Genomic DNA, 19531 nt, shown 5'->3' with positions numbered 1-19531 from the left:
CTGAAATTATGTGTCTCCTGATGTGATACAGTATGAAGCACCAGCATCATTTGAGAAGTATTGTTTCCAAAAATCTTTAACCTCAGTATAATCAAGCAGGAACTACAAGGATAGAAGTAGACAATCAGAAAAATCCAGAACAAATGGTGAGACATCCTGCAGAACAAATGGCTCAATTTCTTAAATTAACTCAGTGCCATAAAAAAAGAAAAAGAAAGAAAGAAGAAGAGAAATAAAGCAGTACCGAGGGAGGGCTGTTTTAGATTAAAAGAAACCTAAGACATGTCATAACCAAATACAATGGCTTGTCCTTGGTTCTGATTTAATAAACCAGATATAAAAGATATTTTGTGAGCAATTGGAGAATCTGAATACAGACTAAAACATTAGATGATAATAGACAGTTTGTTTTTTATTAGGTATGATAATGGCATTGTGCTTATGTAGACAAATATCTCTTTTTAGATACACATATTGGTGTATTTAGGGGTAAAATGTTTGCTATCTACACTTTAAATAATTCAGAAAAATTAAAATATGGAAAGTGTTAAATGTTAAACTGAGTGCATATATGGATGCTTGTTTTATTATTCTTTTCTATATATTTGAATATTTTCATGTTAAAAATTCAAAAAAGAAAAATGGTGATATAGGTAAAGCACTTGACATAGTGAGCATTCAATCACAAATTTGTTGTTATATAATCTGCAAATAGGAAGGTTCATACCTTCTCCTGCCCCCCAAACATTAAAGCAGAACTTGACATACATATTTGGTCATTTTAGTAAGCAAGTTGCTTTCCTTGACGAGATAGCTCTCTATTGCACGATGAATTCCCAAGGTCTCTGCTTCGGAGCAATACCATTTAAAACATCCTTCTGTGTTTTAAACTGCTTTCAACATTTAAAATGTATTTATTATTTAATTAATTACTTTTAAAGGTATTTTACTTCTTTTCTCTTCCTATACTTCTCACTAGTTGCTTAATTTTATGGTGACTGATTTTTCTCAACACTATTCTGTGAAAGTTTTCTGAAGTTAAACATTGATGTTTCCTCAGACACGGAAAATCTTTTCTCACCCCTGTGAAGCATTTTATTTAGCTTCCCCATGTTGGTTGCCATGTATTGACCCCTGTTGGCCAACAAGAGGCTGTAGGTAACAAGGGGTTTTGTCTTTTCAAATTTAACCAAAATAGATAACCAACAAGGAGCCACTGTATAGCACAGAGAACTATACTCAATATTTTGTAATAACCTATAAGAGAAAAGAATCTGAAAAAGAATAGATATATATGTATGTATAACTGAATCACTTTGCTGAACACCTGAAACTAACACAACATTGTAAATCAACTATACTTCAATAAAATTTTTTTTAATTTTAAAGTTAAGAAGTTTTTAAACTTTTTTAAGAAAGCAAAGCACACTTAGGAAAAAAAGGACAAATTTAACAAAAGCCTGGTTAATATTAGTCAACATTCATTGAGTGCTTATTAAATGCCAGTCTAAACTCTTACATATATTAGTTCATTTAATCCTGAAAGTGGCCCTATGCAGAAATTACTAATATATCCTCATTTTTCAGTTGAGGAAACAGATGTGCAGTAGGTTAACTAACTTGCCCCAGGCTGTAGTTAGCGATGACTGAAGCAGAGATTAAGCAATCTGATTCTAGAGTCATCACTGGGTGTTGCTTCCCAAATTTATCAAATTGTAAAGCCCTCGTGGTCTACATATAACTGGTTATTAATAGCTCGCTTTCAAGTACAATCTCTATCATATCTATAAGGACACTATGAAATAATAGTACTAGCATTCAATTACTTGATAATAAAGGTAACGAGATCAGATTTCTTCTAAATGCCATCTTTTAATCCAGTGGACTTAAAGTTTTTGGTTGTATCATTAAAATTTTTGAGCACATATTCTATATATATAAAATAATATATATGAAACTATATATATGATATGATATCCACAAAATAGAAAATTTTAAAATAACTATTTAACTGTCATATCAATGCAAAACATACAAGTGAGGCAAAGTTAATTATAAATAATAGTGGATAAAAATCCATATTTCAAATAGTCCTCCTATAAATTTCCATTTTCTAGCTAACCTTGTCAAATCTTATTAGATCATCATTATTTTTATATCATTAGGTAGGTGATGAAGAGTTTGTCCCAGAAGTCAAAAACATCAGCTCTGTCCCTTTCTTTTTTCTTTTCTTGTGCTTACAATTTTAGTAAGAGCTTCAGTCCAGTTCTTGGCAGAAATCTCCTCTGTGAGAATTAGTTAGTTCTCTGGAAATCCACTTAACCAAGCAAATTACAGTAAACCACGAGCACAGAAAGTGAATGAAGGAGGGCTAGTGTCACTGGCAACAGCTCCTCAGGAAGGCACTCCCACCCCTCCCCCAGGGTACCTCATATCCCTTAAGAGACAGATGGGGCTTCCCTGGTGGCGCAGTGGTTGAGAATCTGCCTGCCAATGCAGGGACACGGGTTCGAGCCCTGGTCTGGGAGGATCCCACATGCCGCGGAGCAAGTGGGCCCGTGAGCCACAACTACTGAGCCTGTGCGTCTGGAGCCTGTGCTCCGCAACAAGAGAGGCCGTGACAGTGAGAGGCTCGCACACCGTGATGAAGAGTGGCCCCCGCTCGCCACAACTAGAGAAAGCCAGCACACAGAAACGAAGACCCAACACAGTCCAAAAAAATAATTAATTAATTAATTAATTTTTTTTTTTTAAAGAGAGACAGATGATGACTATCTGACTGTGACTTCTAGTGTTAAAGGAAAATTCTTATATTAGTATAGATTTACTAAATACAGTAAAGGTAAAGCATAGTAAAAAATTCTAGGGAATTCCCTGGCATCCCAGTGGTTAGGACTCTGCGCTTTCACTGCTGAGGCCCTGGGTTCAATCCCTGGTAGGGGAACGAAGATCCCGCAAGCTGCAAGGCACGGCCACAGAATAAATAAATAAATAAAAATTCTAATATTTCAGATTAAAAATAAAATTTTAATTGTTTTCACACCTCAGTGGACCAACTCACTCATCCACTTTGAATACCATTGCTGCCATCAATTTCAGCGCTATCATTTTTTAAAGAACACCTCAAGGCAAAACATTTGCACATCATGGCAAGTTTGAAGAGGTGTATGGTGAGAAGGCAGTGTGTCTGCTGAGGAAGGGCAGCTGGCTGCTTAGGCAAGGCCATTTGGGGGCGGTAGAACTTCAGTGGCACAGAAAGGGACTGGGTGACATGAATCTATCTCTTAGCTCCGTGGGCTGAGAAATTTAATCTTGGCTCTGGGAGAAGATTCGCACAACCAGACTCATGAGAGATGGGTGTATACATCAGAAAGCCAGTATTTTGGTATAAGATGAGAACTGCGGCAGATAAACCAGATACCTGTGTTCATTGATCAATGCATTTTCTTCCATGAGGAAAATAAAAGCCAAATGAGAAGGCTTCGGGTGTGAGTTTAGCATGTCTGAGGAACATCAAGGTGGTCAGCTGGTTAGGGTGGAAGGAATAAGAGAAGGAGTGGTAGGAGATGAGGTGGAGAAGTAGGCAAGGGCCAGCTCATGTAACACCTTGAAGGCCATGATACGGAGTCTGGATTTTATTCTAAGAAATCAAACGCTATTGGGGTGTTTTAGGCAGGCATATGATGTGACTTACTTTTTAATAGGATAATTCTGGATCCTGAGTGGAGAATCAGTTCCAAAAGGATAAAAATGATAGTTAAGAGACAAGTAAAGAAGCTATTCCAGAAGTTTTGACAAGATGTGGAGGCTTTGGACTAGTGTGGTGGGACTGAAGGTAGAAAGGACTGATACGGGTGCTTTTTTATGGCAGAGAAGACTGGACTGCTGAGGGACTGGAGGTGTGATTCCATGCCTACCAAACAACTTTCCAATTGTAATTTGTCTTTTGAGTAGATTTTCCTTCCAGAGAAGGAAGCACTGATCTGGGGACACAGGGATCTGGTTTTCCTGCTCATTGTAGTTTTTTCTTCCCTGGGAATTTGAACTTGAGTCTGAAAGGGTTAGGTTGCTCTGTGGGTGCCAAGACTGTAGCTTGTAACCCTCTGAGCTGGTCTCAGCCACGTTTACAACAGAAGGAATGAGAAGAGGAGGAAGGTGATCTGAGTGACAGAGAAGAGAGCAGACCACAGCCTAAGGGGAGAAGGGAGATAGAAAAATCTGAGTCCTGAGTTCTTTCCAGTGCCTGGCTCCAGCCTTACCAAGATCCAGTTGAGTTTTCACAAGGCAATCTCATCCACCCTGTACTCCAAACCACTCTGGTAATGAAATAAAAATTCTTATTAAATGCATATAGTTTATGAGAAAAGCAGCATATTTAATTCCACAACAATATTTTAGAGTGTATCTTGAAGACTTCTGGCTCCTTTGGGAGCTAAAGTATTTTGCTCTGCCTGTATTGTTTTAAATAAATATATATTACTGACCTAAAGTATAGAGAAGTCATTATTTTTTTAAAACAGGAGAAAATCAAACAAAAGTTTAATAACACGAATACATGGAAGAGACCCAGGAAAACTAAGAAACTTCAAGAAATTATTATTAATTATATGTGGTCCCAGGTTACACTGGCAGTATGAAATAAGTAGGAACCTCCAACAACTACAAGGATGTGGAATAAGCAGTTACTGGGAAGGAAATCTATTCACTGCCTAAAACCGAAAATGAGTTACCTCTGACTGATCTCTGCTCTCCTTTGGAACCGATAGCCAATCAGTCAGTAGACCTGTTACTCCTCCCTTCGTTTCTGCCTTCCCATGCTCCTCGTCCTCGCCCTGGTGTCATCATCACACACCTGGATCCCTGCAACAGTTTCCTGGACTCTGCTTTTCTGCTTTTCTGCGTTAAGGGTGCAAATCACATGAAGACAGCACAGACATGGGTTTGGGGAGTGGTGAGTAGTTCAACTTCAACAGAGCAATGGATTTGTATCAGGAAATGGGAGACAAGTCTGGAAGGAGATTAGCATAGTTGATGGGAGGGCCTTGAATTTTCACTCAGACGTTCATACTATTTGGTGGTCAAAGAGGAGACTTTTTTTACTTTTGAGCCCTCTCCTGAACCTTTGGAAACTCCTTGTGGCTGTGTGTAGGATGGCCTGGGAGGGGGTAGGACGGGGAGATGGCTGAGTGCTGGATGTAAGTTCACTGCAGTAGGCAAGGTCATGAAAGCCTGAGCTGGGGCAGTAATTATGGAGGGGAAATGAAGGGATGCAAGGGGGTAAAGACATAGACTTTTAATTTTATTTTTTGGATTTTTTATTGTATCACTCCTTTGAGTAGAAACCTTCAGAGGCTGCCTGCTATTTATCACTTTATCAAGTTCAAGCCCTTGTGCAAGCCTTTATTATCTGATTCCATTCTGTCTGGCTGGTCTGATTTCTCAGGTGATAATAAACCCACTGGAGGTGGGGACCACATTTTATATTTCTGTATACCTACAATGCTTACTACAGCAGAGATGAATAGTAAATACTTGCTGATTAATTGAACCAGAGTCAAAATCACCCCTACCCTTTGCACAGGCTCCCAAATCTTTTTTTCTCTTTGGTTTTTTTCCAGCTTTCCTTGATTTACTGAGAGGCACTTCAGCTCTGAGTTATTTTAAAATTTATACTAATGCTCTAATATATGGGATCCTGTGTAACTTTTATTAGCCATAGTAGTATTTATGTCTCCTCCCAACTTATGGTCTGGCATATGACAGGGAAACACGTCAGAATACGTTAAACCCAAAATGTTTTTTTGGTTGTTTTTTTGTTTTGTTTTTTGTTTTTTACTTTTTGGCTGCACCTCGCAGCATGTGGGATCTTAGTTCCCTGACCAGGGATTGAACTCTAACCCCCTGCAGTGGAAGCTCAGAGTCCTAACTGCTGGACCGCCAGGGAAGTCCCCAAAATGTTTTTTTGGGGAAAAAAAGAATAGTAAAACTCCAGGAGGCAGTAATTTCTCAGTAATTTGATAGATTTGATTGATAGATTTGATAGTTAATCTGTATCCTTGTTTTGAGATTAACCCTGAAAAATAGTTCCAATAAAGTTTATTATTTAGTGCTTGGGTAAATGGTCTCTTTTGATATCTATCTCTATGTCTATTTATATCTATAACTATACACTTTGGAAAGGCATCCACCAAACTGTTAAGGGTGCTTACCTGTGGGAAGGGAAATGGCATTGCGAGGGGAGCAAGTTGAACAAAAAGCTTTCATCTTTTCATTCTGTATTCTTTTATTTTTTTTTTGCATATTTGAGCATGTATTCTTATATTTCTTTTGTTATTTAAAAATACATATTATTAATATTATTAAATTCACATCTTATGTAATTTTAGGTCAATATCTAGAGATCTCATGTCACAAGGATAAAAAGAGGGTAATGACTAAATAAATTGCCTAAAGAGAAAATTGATGCAGCAAATACATTTCCAAGTTGGCCTACCTCTCAACACATCAATCAGATAATTAGGCCAGATCAACTCAACCTTGCTCTATGGAAGGATATTACCTCATTCTGCAGGCCCCAAAGCTGTAGAATCTTACGACGCCTATCTGGATGTTCCCTCTTTGCTCTTTGAGATGTCAGTGGATACAAGAACAAGAATATTTCCCTAATCTGGCATTGAAGAAGGTCTCACATATGTTCTAGGATAATGATCTGTTAGATCCTCCAGCCAACCTTAAATCAGTTACAGAAGGTCCTGGAAATATACAGCAATTCAGCTATCTCCATGTTATTTACCACAGGTATATTAGATCCAGAAGAACCATTCTCAAGATTTACTACTGTTAATGTTAAAGTCTGACAAACTGCATCATAATATATTCATTTTCTCAGCTTATATATCCATGTTATTTCTAACACTTTAAATTCAGCTGAAATTAAAATGTAAAAAAAATTTTGCTGCATGTTTTTACTGTTAATAATAGGTGTAATCTAAGTAATAACATTTTAGAATGTAGATTTACTTAAATGAAAATCCCAATGTTTCCCTTGGTGATAGACCTCATTCTTTTCTTCCTAGAAAGAAATTTAAACTCAGAAAACTCTTAATACCATGCACAGTAATTAGATGAGAGCCCAGCTTTTCTTAATGTCCCCATAAGAAGACTGACTTTGGACTGAGGCCTAGGTTAAGCATTTGGAAACATTTTTGGTAAGTGAGAACTATGCTTGGGTTCTCTGCTCCATTAATGTTCTTGGATTTCACGTTTTCAGTCTATTCAACAATATTTAATTGATAATTAACTCTTCTCGGAGACATATATGCAAGTGAAGCTGGTTTACCTGACTATAATACAACTCTGGATATTTCAAAATCTTTCCAGAAGAGCTGATCTAGTGCTGGTGTCAACCTTTTTTCTTCTTTATTATTTCTGCTTTCACATGGGTACCACACATTCCAATAATAGAGCTACCAAAAGGCATCTCTACTTATTGTCTTTGTTAAACGCTTATTGGCTGAGAAGACAACAGACACTCTATACAGCTGAGTAACACAAACTCAAATGGATCACTGGAAATGAACGGTATTCATGGGAGAAATAGGTATGTTTTGTGTATAGAGAAGAAACTTGCTTCAGTAAGTCATTCTCTAAGCTTCCTGTGGGTAGTGCATTTTATATGCATGTTTTCCCAATGCATAAAAACTATGTCTCAAGCTAGCTAAATCATATGAACTGTTTGATTTGCCTTATGTGCCACAAAACTGCAGTAGCAAAATTTTATTTCCGTGACCCAACAATTCCACTCCAGGGTACATACCTAAATGAATTGAAAACAGGTATTCAAATACATGAACGTTCATAGCAGTACTATTCACAATAGTCAAAAGGTGGGAACAACCCAAAGCCCATCAAGGGATAAATGGATAAACACATGGTGATATATCCATACAGTAGGAAATCATTCAGGCACTACCAAATGTAAAATAGATAGCTAGTGGGAAGCAGCAGCATAGCACAGGGAGATCATCTCGGTGCTTTGCAACGACCTAGAGGGGTGGGGTAGGGAGGGTGGGAGGGAGGCTCAAGAGGGAAGGGACATGGGGATATATGTATACATATGGCTGATTCCCTTTTTTGTGCAACAGGAACTAACACAATATTGTGAAGCGATTATACTCCAATAAAGATGTATTTTTTTTTAAAAAAAGGAATGATGTAGATGCTACATCCACATGCTACAATGTGGGTAAATCTTAAAAAACATTATGGTAATTGAAAGAAGCCAGATACAAAAGGTCACATATTGTATGATTCCATTTATATGAAATAGGTAAGTCCACAGAAACAGAAAGGTGATTGGTGGCTACCAGGGCTGCGGGGAGAGGGGACTGCGGAGTAACTTAATGGGTATGAGGTTTTATTTTGGAACCGTCTTGTAACTAGAAAGAGGTGGCTGCACAACATTGTGAATAAACTGGATATCACATGCCACTGAAATGTTCATTTTGAATGGTTAATTTTATGTTAGGTGAATTTCACCTCAACAGAAAATATAGAAAAATAAAAACTTTATTTCCAAGGGTTTCTAATTAGTGGTTGTGAGAGGTAACAGCAGAATATTGGTAGGTAACTTGGACATCAAATTCCTTTGATTTAAAGTGGGGGTGAAGAGGTTAAAGGATTTGACATGTCTCCCTAACAGGTCACTCCCATTCCCATATGCACTGCACTCAAGGAATGCAAGGCCCTTACTATTTTGAAAGGGATGGTGCCAGAACCCTTGCCCCTAGTAGGTAGTCAGTGGATGCCGTGGGAAGGGAAAGTCAGTCATCACTAATATGCTGCCCCTTCCCTGGAGTATCCTTCTTAGCGTGTCCACTGCTCTATTAACAATGTGGAGTGTTCGAGAATAACAAGTATACTTGAACAGCAATTATTTCCCAAAGTATGCTCTGTGGGACATCAACCCCATCAGATGGTCTTGCATTCAAACACAGCTTCTGGTGAGAGTAGCATCGACATATATACACTACCACATGTAAAACAGTTGGCTGGTGGGAAGCAGCAGCATAGCACAGGGAGATTGGCTCAGTTGCGATGACCTAGAGCGGTGGGATAGGAAGGATGGGAGGGAGGCTCAAGCGGGAGGGGATATGGGGACATGTGTGTGCCTATGGCTGATTCGCTTTGTTGTGCAAAAGAAACTAACACAGTATTGTGAAGCAATTATACTCCAATACAGATTTTTTTAAAAAAACAGCTTCTGTGGTCAAATGAGCTGGAAACCACTATATTCTATATTTCCTCCTGGAGATCCATGATGTCTGCTACCACACAAAGAAATCTGAGGGGGCTTCCCTAGTAGCGCAGTGGTTGAGAGTGCACCTGCCGATGCAGGGGACACGGGTTCGTGCCCCGGTCTGGGAAGATCCCACATGCCGCGGAGTGGCTGGGCCCATGAGCCATGGCCGCTGAGCCTGTGCGTCCGGAGCCTGTGCTCCGCAACGGGAGAGGCCACAGCAGTGAGAGGCCCATGTACCGCAAAAAAAAAAAAAAAGAAAGAAAGAAATCTGAGGAATGCCTGTAGTAACGAAACCTTGTGAGCTCTGTTTACTCCTGACTTTCCCAAACTTTCTCTGTCACAGAACCCCTTTGAAGTGGAGAGCACAGTACTGAGACTGTGGGAAATGCTGCTCTGTGTTAATAATAGTCTGGCCTTGATTTGTTTAGGATGATTGTTCAGTTCTTGAAAAATCATATTAAATAAAATCCTAAATTATCCAGAAAATTGAAGACAAGCAGTGGTATATCAGCTAGAAAGGGAAGATTCTAAATCTTTGTACTGCTCTGGTTTACCACTGCCTGGCTCGGCAGGTGATAACCCTTTCTCATGGGACTGACTCAGCGAAGCATTGCATGGCTTTGCTGTTTAAACACCTGAGAATCATTCTGAAACTGCAGTTATGTATAAAAATGCTCATCAACCATCAACCTCTATTAAATGCAGTAAGGGTTGCAAGCTGTTGAAAATAAGAATTTGATGGCAAGGCTGAGTACAAACGTGATAGAATCCAAAATTCTCAATTAAACTGGAAAAAGATTTGACTCCTTGGCTGCTTCTATTTCTCATCCTTCTTACTTTGTTCCTTGTTCATTCCTTTGAGATTGTCAAAGCAGTTTACAGGCTTAATAGAACAGGTTAGACAACTTCATGGAAATTATCTAATCAGCATTGGTAACAGTGGCAGGTGTTGTTAGGACAGTAGCTTCTTGAGACAAAATGCTTGAGCTTAGTCATGAAAAGTGAAGTGTCAGTATTGATTCATGTTTGCTGCTGCAAATAAGAGTTCTTTCTAAATTCCAATTTGGAGGAATCTGTGGGCTTAGCAAGTTCTACTCTGTGGTATAATGTGATTTGCCATGCTGTCAAGTAATTAAAATTTTTCTCTATATATAATCACTAATGAATTGATGATGTGACCAATTTGGTTATTATATTTGGCGGTTCCAAGTCCTTCTGCCAGCCTGGTGTACAATATCTGATGGGCTCCTAAGCTACTGCAAAGCGAGCAAGTAACAGTAAAGCAAAGAACAAGGCGTGTTTTCTGGGTTCTCAGCCAGGTGTCAGAGAGGAAGGTTTAGCGGTAATAGGGAGACCATTTTTAGGAAGACTATCTTCATCTGTCTTAGAAATTACAATAAATTAAAATATTTCTGAGGAAGAAACTTAAAATACATCTTTTTTTCTTGAATTCATTTCATCCACTCTGTCAAAAATAATCTCTTCTGTATAATTGTTTTGCATCTAACTTTGCCAACAGATCACTGCCTAGGGAACAAAAGCAAAAATAAACTCAAAAGATTGAAACCCTGCAAAATATTGATTAATATTTATATTAGCAAATTAGGATTAGACTGTAGTGAAAAGAAGCCTGCTAAAAATAAGACCTGTGAATTTGGGGCTGCATGCAGACTTTTCCTACATTCCTTTCCTGGAAAAACTCTTATTTGTTCTTCAAGATCAAACAAATGTTACTTTCTTTATCAAACCATCCCTAACTTCCAGGTAGATACAGTCCTCTATATTTATAATACTGGAATTATTCCTTTACTATTGCACTAAAACCATTGTAATTACTTGTTAACATGCTTCCCTCCCCCTACTAGACTAGGATGCCCATAGAGGGCAGGAATTACCATTCATTCAACACAAATTTATTGAGTGATACTCAACAAATATGATATATGTGCCAGCAGGCCATTTTGCTACTCCTCAAGAACATAGTATTTGTCTTTTTATTCCCAACACTTAGTACATGCAGGTTCCATTATTGAGTAGGCACTCAATAATGAGTTGCTTAATAATTGAATAACTGAGTGAAAGGATGAATGAATGAATTGAATCTATTGTATAATGTAGAAAAGGTACCAGTTTTGCAGTACAGTTTAAGTTTCCCAATTTGCAAACAGAATCAGTACAAAGCGAAGTTAAGCTCCCAAGTAGAGCAGAAACGGTCATTCTGTAAGGAGACACAGTGATTCAATTCCTGGTGGGCCTTTAGGGTTTAAAGAGACCAAGGCTATAAGGTGGTATAATTGGGAGAAAGCAGCCTTAACCTGACCTCTTCTATGTGCTGGAGCTCCACCTTGTTCTGTGATAAAGATTGATAGCTGGCTAAATCAGGAGAATTCCCAGGGCTCCCTTGCTAATAACCAGAGAGGAGGGGTGGAGGGAAAATGGACCAAGGATGAAAGAATAATACAAATGAGATATTTAAAAGACTGTAGGGCTTTCCCTTTACTGCAATATGCTTGTGGCAGAATCCATAAGGCCTGTTGATTTTTCTCTTATAATAATATTTCCCTCTGATATTCTATCCCTCTTCATAAATAATATGGTAGGCTCTATATAGCTGTGGCTAATCATTCTTGACAGCAGGGAGTACTTTCCCAAGATGAGCCTGAGCCATCCTCAGCCCTGAACTCACTCATCAGCAGTTTGCCCACACAGGCAGTCTCTGGGGCTGGCTCAGACAGGCTGTGATGCCTCTAAATTTCACACCTGAGATGAAGGCTCAGTGCATGGGGGCTGATCTAGTTCCAGTATCAAGTGTGATTTCCGTGGTTGCTTTTGGCATAAAGGAAGAGAGCCACGAAAGGGAATCATTAATCTTACTTGTGTTCCTAGTAGATTCCCTTGCCTATTTTCTGCCTGTCTCTTCTGCCAGTCTCATCAAGCCACCTCATGGTCAGCAAATAACATGTCTTGTATTTTAATCTTAAGAGAAAATAGAGACCATCAGGCACCTACCTTTTCTCCTTTCCGTATCATGCCTGTCCTCACCTATCGTTCTCCACTTTCTTTCTGTCTCAGAGAAAGAGGGAGTGTTCATTTTCTATTGCTATGTAACAAATCATCCCTAGGTTTAGTAGCTTAAAAGTACGCTTATTATCTCAGAGGTCTCATGAGTCAGGAATTTTGAAGTAGCTTAATTGGGAGAGCCTGGCTCAGGGTCCTTCATGAGGTTGCAGTTAAGATGTCAGCTCGGGCTACACTCATGTGAAAGCTTAACTGGGGCTAGAAGACCAACTTCCAAGATGGGTCACTCACCTGACTGTTGGCAAAAGGCCTGAATCCCTTACCACATGGGCCTCTCCACTGAAATGCTTGCATGTTCTCATGAAATATCAGCTGGCTTCCCCCAGATTGAGTAATCCAAAGAACAAGTATGGATGTCACAACACCTTTTATAACTTACTCTCAAAGTTGCATACTGTCACTCCCACCACATTCTATTAGTTAGAGGTGATTCACCAAGTACTACCTACACTCAAGGGGAGGGTAATTAGGGTCCATTTTTTGAAGGAAAGGGGATCAAAGAATTTATGGACATCTTTTAGTACCACCACGTAGGGATCCCTCCTCCTTTTCAGGGCTCATTCCTCCACCTATGAACTTGATTCCATCCTTTCCCACCTGCATTTGGCTTATCAATTATGTTCTTTCTTAATCTCTTAATAGTAGATCTCGTTTATTGAGCATTTAATACATCCTGGCCACTGTGCCAAACACTTCATTAAGTGGATAATCTCACTTAATACATACAACAACTCTATGAAGTAGGGGAATGATTACCCTGATATTACAAATGAGTAGACCAAGGCTCAGAAGGTCTAATTGGAATGTCCAGTGTCAGATAACTAGTAAGTAGAAAAGTGACTACTTAAACCCAGACCCGACTGACTCCATAGCTGTACCCCTCTCCGCTACTCTACTCTATCCTGCCCAACATGGACCTTTGATCTCTACCTCTCCATCAGCTGCTTCTTAGCTGTCAAAGAGGCTCAGTTCTTCTTCATACAAAAATTACCTTCCTTTGTGTCCTGCCTCATTCAAGCTTCATCACATCTTCCCATTTGTAAAGTAGTGGTCAGCAAATAGTTCCTACTTCCACACTCTCATTTGCTCCAACTCACAGCCATCCAGTTCTGAACTTACCAGCTTAGTGAAATGGATTAACCAATGACTCCCTAATTTCCAAATCCCATGCCTCCTTTTCAGCCCACATTCTGCTGTATTTCATCAATGTTAAGATGCTCAATTTTCAACATTTCTGAAAGAGATGTCTTAAAAGCAATGGCACTTCATATGTGATCAAATAAATTTCTTTGCTCCTCTTTAATTTCATTGCATGGCTCAGTCCATCTTCTTTGCCTGCTCCTCTTCTTCAGACATCCCTCAGATGGTGGTGTAGTTAATTTGTTGGTGTAGGAGAGCAAAATTTACCACCCCAAAGTATCTCTTTGGCATGTGGATTATTTCGAGATGAAAACAATCAAGGCCCAAAAGACTCATGAAGAACCGTTGGCTGGTCCCCTAACTGCCTAAAGAATGTAGACAGAGGACCTGTTCCAGGAAAGGAACTATCAGCATAGATAACTATAGTGTGAACTAGGTGTATAGACAGGGAGGAAGCTAGCAAAGTCTGTTTCTTAGAATTTCTCTCTGTGTTCCATTGTCTCTCTGTGGCCCAGGAAACATTTGTTTATCAAACACTTGCTTTTCCGTCTTCACGTAAATTGCCTTCTCCTTTGAGGTCCAAAACAACAACCCCCAACATCCTCTTTTGTCTTTAGCTAAAAGTGGTATTTAAGGTGAGGGTTTCGGTTATTTATGAGAGTTATTCCATTTTCCTGGGCTCTCCCATGTATACATGTTATTAAGCTTTTGTTTGATTTTCTCCTGTTAATCTGTCTCATGTCAATTTAATTCTTAGACCAACCAGAAGAACCTAGAAGGATAGAAGAAAATTTCTTCCTCTCAGACAGTAGTGACTCACCATTTTAATATTATGCACTCCTGGGTAATCTATTACAAAATCTTCCGTACCACATCTGTGTTAATCACCTCTAATTTCTGCTTCAGCCTCCATCTTTCCTTTAATTAATTGCTTATCACCTGTATGTCCTTTACAAGTACCACAAACTCGGCATGTTCCAAACATTAACCCCTTTCCAGACTAACTTCCCTGCTTGTTTTCCCTACCTTGGATGTTGACATCACCCTTGTTAAAGAACATCTCAGAGACATTAATTTAAAGCACAGCTGACATTTACCCATTTATAAAGGAGATTAGTTGTATACAGATTGCCATCCAATAGACAAAACAGGGTTTATGGAGGGAACACTCTCAGTCAGAGGAGAAATGACAAAACGTTTTGTTTTGTTTTGTCCTTGGGTGTGCTGATTGGCTAAAAACTATCAACAGGGCAATTTGCACCTAAGCAGACTGCATTATTATCAGGGAAGGCAATTTTAGTTATTCGTCATTTTTCCAAGAAATCTTGTGACTCAGCTGTGGAGTAGGAAGGTGGTATGTTCATCTTTCATATTTCCTGCTGATGTCCTTCCTTTGGTATCTACACCATAGTTGAGCTAGGACTTATTATAAATACTTACTCCCTTTTTGTGGTCAAATTCAGATCCAAGACCATGGATGACGAAGAATTTTGTGTCTTCTTGATGTGGTACCATCCATTAGATGCTGGTTTGAGATAACAGTTTATAGTAATATTTAAACACATATTGGAAGTGCTCAAGAAATAGAATAATTACAAATATAATTTAAAAATTTGGAACCATTTGTATCCAGTTTCCTAGTTGGCCTAAACCTATTCAAGAGAATTAGTCTCATGTCTCTTTATCCTCATATTCCTTGGATTCCTTTGAGGCCTTTGTACATTTTAGGAACAGCAGCTAATGGTTGGGGGCCTAGGTTCAGTGAAGACATATAGGTATATGTTAGCAGGTCTTATTAGAGGAGTCTAAAGACAGATGGTAAAACCACTTGTTGGAAAAATTGGCAGCCATTACAACTGTTTGAGACAGGTAAATAAGGGAGTTCAAAGAGTTTATGGGAAAGAAGACAGCTGAGAGAAAGGCAAAAACAACTATGGCAGTTATTTTACAATCTAATACCTTGACCCATACAAAGGAGAATAATAAAAGGAGCCAAATGTTAAACTGTTATATCCTAATCACAGATCTTAATCTATAAGTCTTATATAGGAACTTGAGTAGCTACCGACTTTCAGAGCTCTGTGCTTCTAAAGCTTTTTATTGAGCCTTAGGTTTATACATCTCCAGTGGGACTGGATGTCCAGGTTGTAGAATCCTTAGTGACTTCATACTGGGAATCATAAACCCATGAGTATATACCCTAGAGTTTAAGAGCATTATTTTGTGGTTAAATATACTTGATATGACCTTTCCAAGGCTGACGTCTTGGCATCCTCAGTACATTTCTCTGACTTACTTCACTTAGTATGATGATCTCTAGTTGCATCCATGTTGCTGCAAATGGCATTATCTTTTTAATGGCTGAGTAGTATTCCATTTTATATATATATATATATATATATATATATATATATATCATATCTTCTTTATGCCTGCTTGTGTACCACCAGCTCACATGCCACATTCATTCATTCTGCATGTCCGTAACATAGCAAATAGTACCCTGTATGCTAATATGAACCAAAGGCATTGGTATATCCTTATAATTCACTAATTGATGGTCACTCTCTAAAGAATAAAAACAGGAGACAAGGGCAGATATATTAAAATTATGCTTGCTTGTTTTATATTCTCTTACTTTTTAGTTTTGATCTGCCAAGAAATTGGGCATCCAAAGGTTATTTATTAGCTCAATTAGTCCAAGGTCTCTCTCAAAGCCAATTTAGGATCTTGGTATTATGATTTAAGTTGATGCTATAAAATAATACAGTCATTGCTGATATCAAAAAGATTGTCAGACAGATGATATTATGAAATTTATATAGACAGTAGAAGTAGAGTAACTAGTTTTTAACATTTTCTGAAATTCTTAAGAGCAAATACTTTTTGTTTTGTTTTTTTTTTTTTTTTTTTTTTTGCGATACGCGGGCCTCTCGCTGTTGTGGCCTCTCCCGTTGCGGAGCACAGGCTCCGGACGCGCAGGCTCAGCGGCCATGGCTCACGGGCCCAGCCGTTCCGCGGCATGTGGGATCTTCCCGGACCGGGGCACGAACCCGTGTCCCCTGCATCGGCAGGCGGATTCTCAACCACTGCGCCACCAGGGAAGCCCAAGAGCAAATACTTTTAAAAGATATAATTATAACTCAGTGTAGTTGGACATACAAATTTCTTATGCTTTTATATTATTAAATAATTACTAATGTAAGCTTATCTGAAGAACAAGACTAGTAAAAGATTTAGGGATCCGGATTAATATGGATTTCTATGAATAAACAAATCCAGGTCTTGCAAAAGTTAGAATATTAGCTAACATTATTTTTTACCCTGTTAAAAACAGAGAAAACTTATTATTGTTTTCAAATCAAAATTGTCAAACCAGTAGATTCAAAGTGTATGGAATTAAATCTTTCTTTTCTTGAATTCTATTTATATGAAAGAGGTTTAGCTTCCTAAGTCAATCAAAATAGAAGCTCTTTTAAAGGGCTTTATAATTTATAAATTTATAAATTCTCTCTGGAGGTAGGCAAAGATACACCAATCTATTTGTTTAGAAATTATTTATGCCCTAGATTTGTCAGAGTTCTCCAGAGAAACAGAGCCAGTAGGATGTGGACCTATACAGAGATTTATTATATGGAATTGGCTCACACAATTATGGAAGCTGCAGGTACCAATCTGCAGTGTGGGGCAGCAGGCTGGAAACCCAGGAGAGCTGATTGTACAGACGAAGTCAGCAGACAGTCTGCTGGCAAACTCCCCCTTGCTCAGGGAGGCCAGTCTTTTGGTCTATTCAGGTCTTCAACTGATTGGATGAGGCCTACCCACATTATGATGGGTAATCCAGATTTAAATATTAATCTCATTCCAAAACACCCTCCAAGACAACAGAAAATTAACCATTACATACTCATACAATGAGAAAATCTTATCAAACTCTCAGGAAAGCTAGGTAATTATAGAGGGATATAGAGCTGAATTTCTACTTTATGATATGCTATTTTTCCATACTTGTTCAGTCCGTCTGTAAGTTGAGCTAGGGGTTCAGCTTCAGATTTATTGACACCTTGCTGTTGGGTCACAAAGCTTTCCCTCATATCTTGACATTGTTCATTTGTATTTGTATGTTCTTCTATAGAACTTCTCTATTTCTTTTACGAGAGAATGGAGGAAGAGTCTTGTACTTAGAACCCTTTCAATTTCTTAGGATGTCATGAAGCTAAGGACAAGCCAGAAGCAATCATTCTTATTCCATCTGCATTCCCAAAACACATGTTTAGATACATTTATACAATTGCTATACAATTAGAGTTCTTTATTTTTCAAGTCATAAAAAAAGTTTCAATTTTTTCTTTTTTCTTTGCCAACATTTCCCTCCCATTTGATAGCAGATGTGTCTGAGTTAGATATAACCTATGGCGTTCACAAATAACAAATTCCTGTGGCTAGTTAATCTCCAGTAATTAACAACAACAACCAAAAGAAGCTGTCTGTTGGGACTTCTGAGATGCTGGTGTGAGCAGACAAATAAATTTGAAAAGAAGAACACAATTGGGAGATTCACACTTTCTGATTTCAGAACTTATTACAAAGCAGCAATACAATGTGGTCCTGGCATAAAGAAAAACATACAGATCAATGAATTGAGAGTCTAGAAGCAAACCCTTGTGTTTATAGTCAACTGATTTTCAGCAAAGGTAATTCAGAGGGGGAAAGAACAGGCTTTTCAACAAATGGTGCTGGGACAACTACATATCAACATGCAAAAGAGTGTAGTTGGACTCTTCTCATATCATATACAAAAATTACCTCAAAATGGTCATAGACCGAAACATAAGGGTTAACACTATAAAATTCTTAGAAACATAGGGGTGAGTCTTCATTACCTTGGGTTAGATAAAGCCTACTAAAATGTGACATTGAAAGCACAAGTGAAAAAGAAAATAAGTAGATAAACTGAACTTTATCAAAATTAAGAACTTTTGTGCTTCAAAGGGCATCATCAAGAAAGTGAAAACACAGAGTGGGAGAAAGCAAAAATCATGCAGTAGGTGAAACACTGAGCCTTGGATTTTGCCTTTGGGCAAGTTGATTGCCTGAAAACTACCAAGGAGAACAGTTTGCCTCAGAGGAGCAGAAGGGAATTTCAGTTATTTCTTGTTCTAGTTCAGGTCCCTATCATCAGCAGCCTCTTAACTGGATGCCCCCATCCATCTGCCACATCTGTGCCAAAATTATCATAACAAAACACAGATGTTTGCCATCCCTCTGTTTAGCAGTCTGGATGGACTTTATATTGCCAGTAGAATTAAATCCAAATGACTTATAAAAATGGCATTCAAGGCTCTTCACAATCTCACCCCTATGAACTCGGGCATCTACATCTCCACCAGAACTCCAGCCCCACCTGCCCTTCCCTGGATGCCATCACCTGAGCTCCTCCTCTTTCTATCACAGTTCCCTCTACCTGGATGCTCTCTCCTTCTCTGCAAGGAAAACCTCCACTCAGCCTTCAAATGTTACCTCTTCCGTGAAGCCTCCCCTGATTTGCTCATCAAAGCAAGTCACTTCCTTACTTGTGTTCCCAAAGCACTTTGTACTTAACTTCCATTCCATTACTTAGCACTTACCACATCATATGGCAATTATTTGGCTTCTTTGCTCTCACCTTGAGGCCAGGGGCAGTGACCGTTTTGTCTTTGTACCCTCTAGTGCCTATCTTCTGATTTGGCTCTGAGAAGCTTCTCAATAAGTATTTGGTGAATGAATGTGTCATCCATCACAGGGAAACTGATCAGTGAGTGTTTTTTCAGTGCTGATACTAACACACAGGTGACAAAAAAAAAAAAAGACAGTTTATAGTCTGGCAGAGGTTAAAAGAAGTAAATATGAATATCATAAACTATACAGCAAGCTAAAAGCCATTAAGAGAATTATGAACCAAATATTACGGGGGTCAAGTTATTGAGAATGAATCCTAGAGAAAATTCTAAAGATTTCTACAGTTAGCAATGG

At 38.6% G+C, this 19531-nt stretch overlaps 1 long non-coding RNA gene across 2 annotated transcripts in view; it reads right to left on the bottom strand.

Annotated features, from left to right (window-relative positions):
* Nucleotides 1–19531, bottom strand: part of LOC131762297 (uncharacterized) — a 61610-nt gene that overhangs the window by 1257 nt on the left and 40822 nt on the right. Inside the window, exon 5 of one of the 2 annotated variants that reach the window (XR_010842181.1) lies at nt 1–102. This is a non-coding gene — a long non-coding RNA (uncharacterized lncRNA). Of the gene's footprint in view, nt 103–4259; nt 4317–19531 lie in introns of those variants that run through there. The other variant, XR_010842183.1, reaches the window with a different exon arrangement.

The sequence above is a fragment of the Kogia breviceps genome, chromosome 9, assembly GCF_026419965.1.
Source record: "Kogia breviceps isolate mKogBre1 chromosome 9, mKogBre1 haplotype 1, whole genome shotgun sequence".
Lineage (NCBI taxonomy): Eukaryota > Metazoa > Chordata > Mammalia > Artiodactyla > Physeteridae > Kogia > Kogia breviceps.
This window is presented reverse-complemented; position numbering and strand designations above follow the sequence as displayed.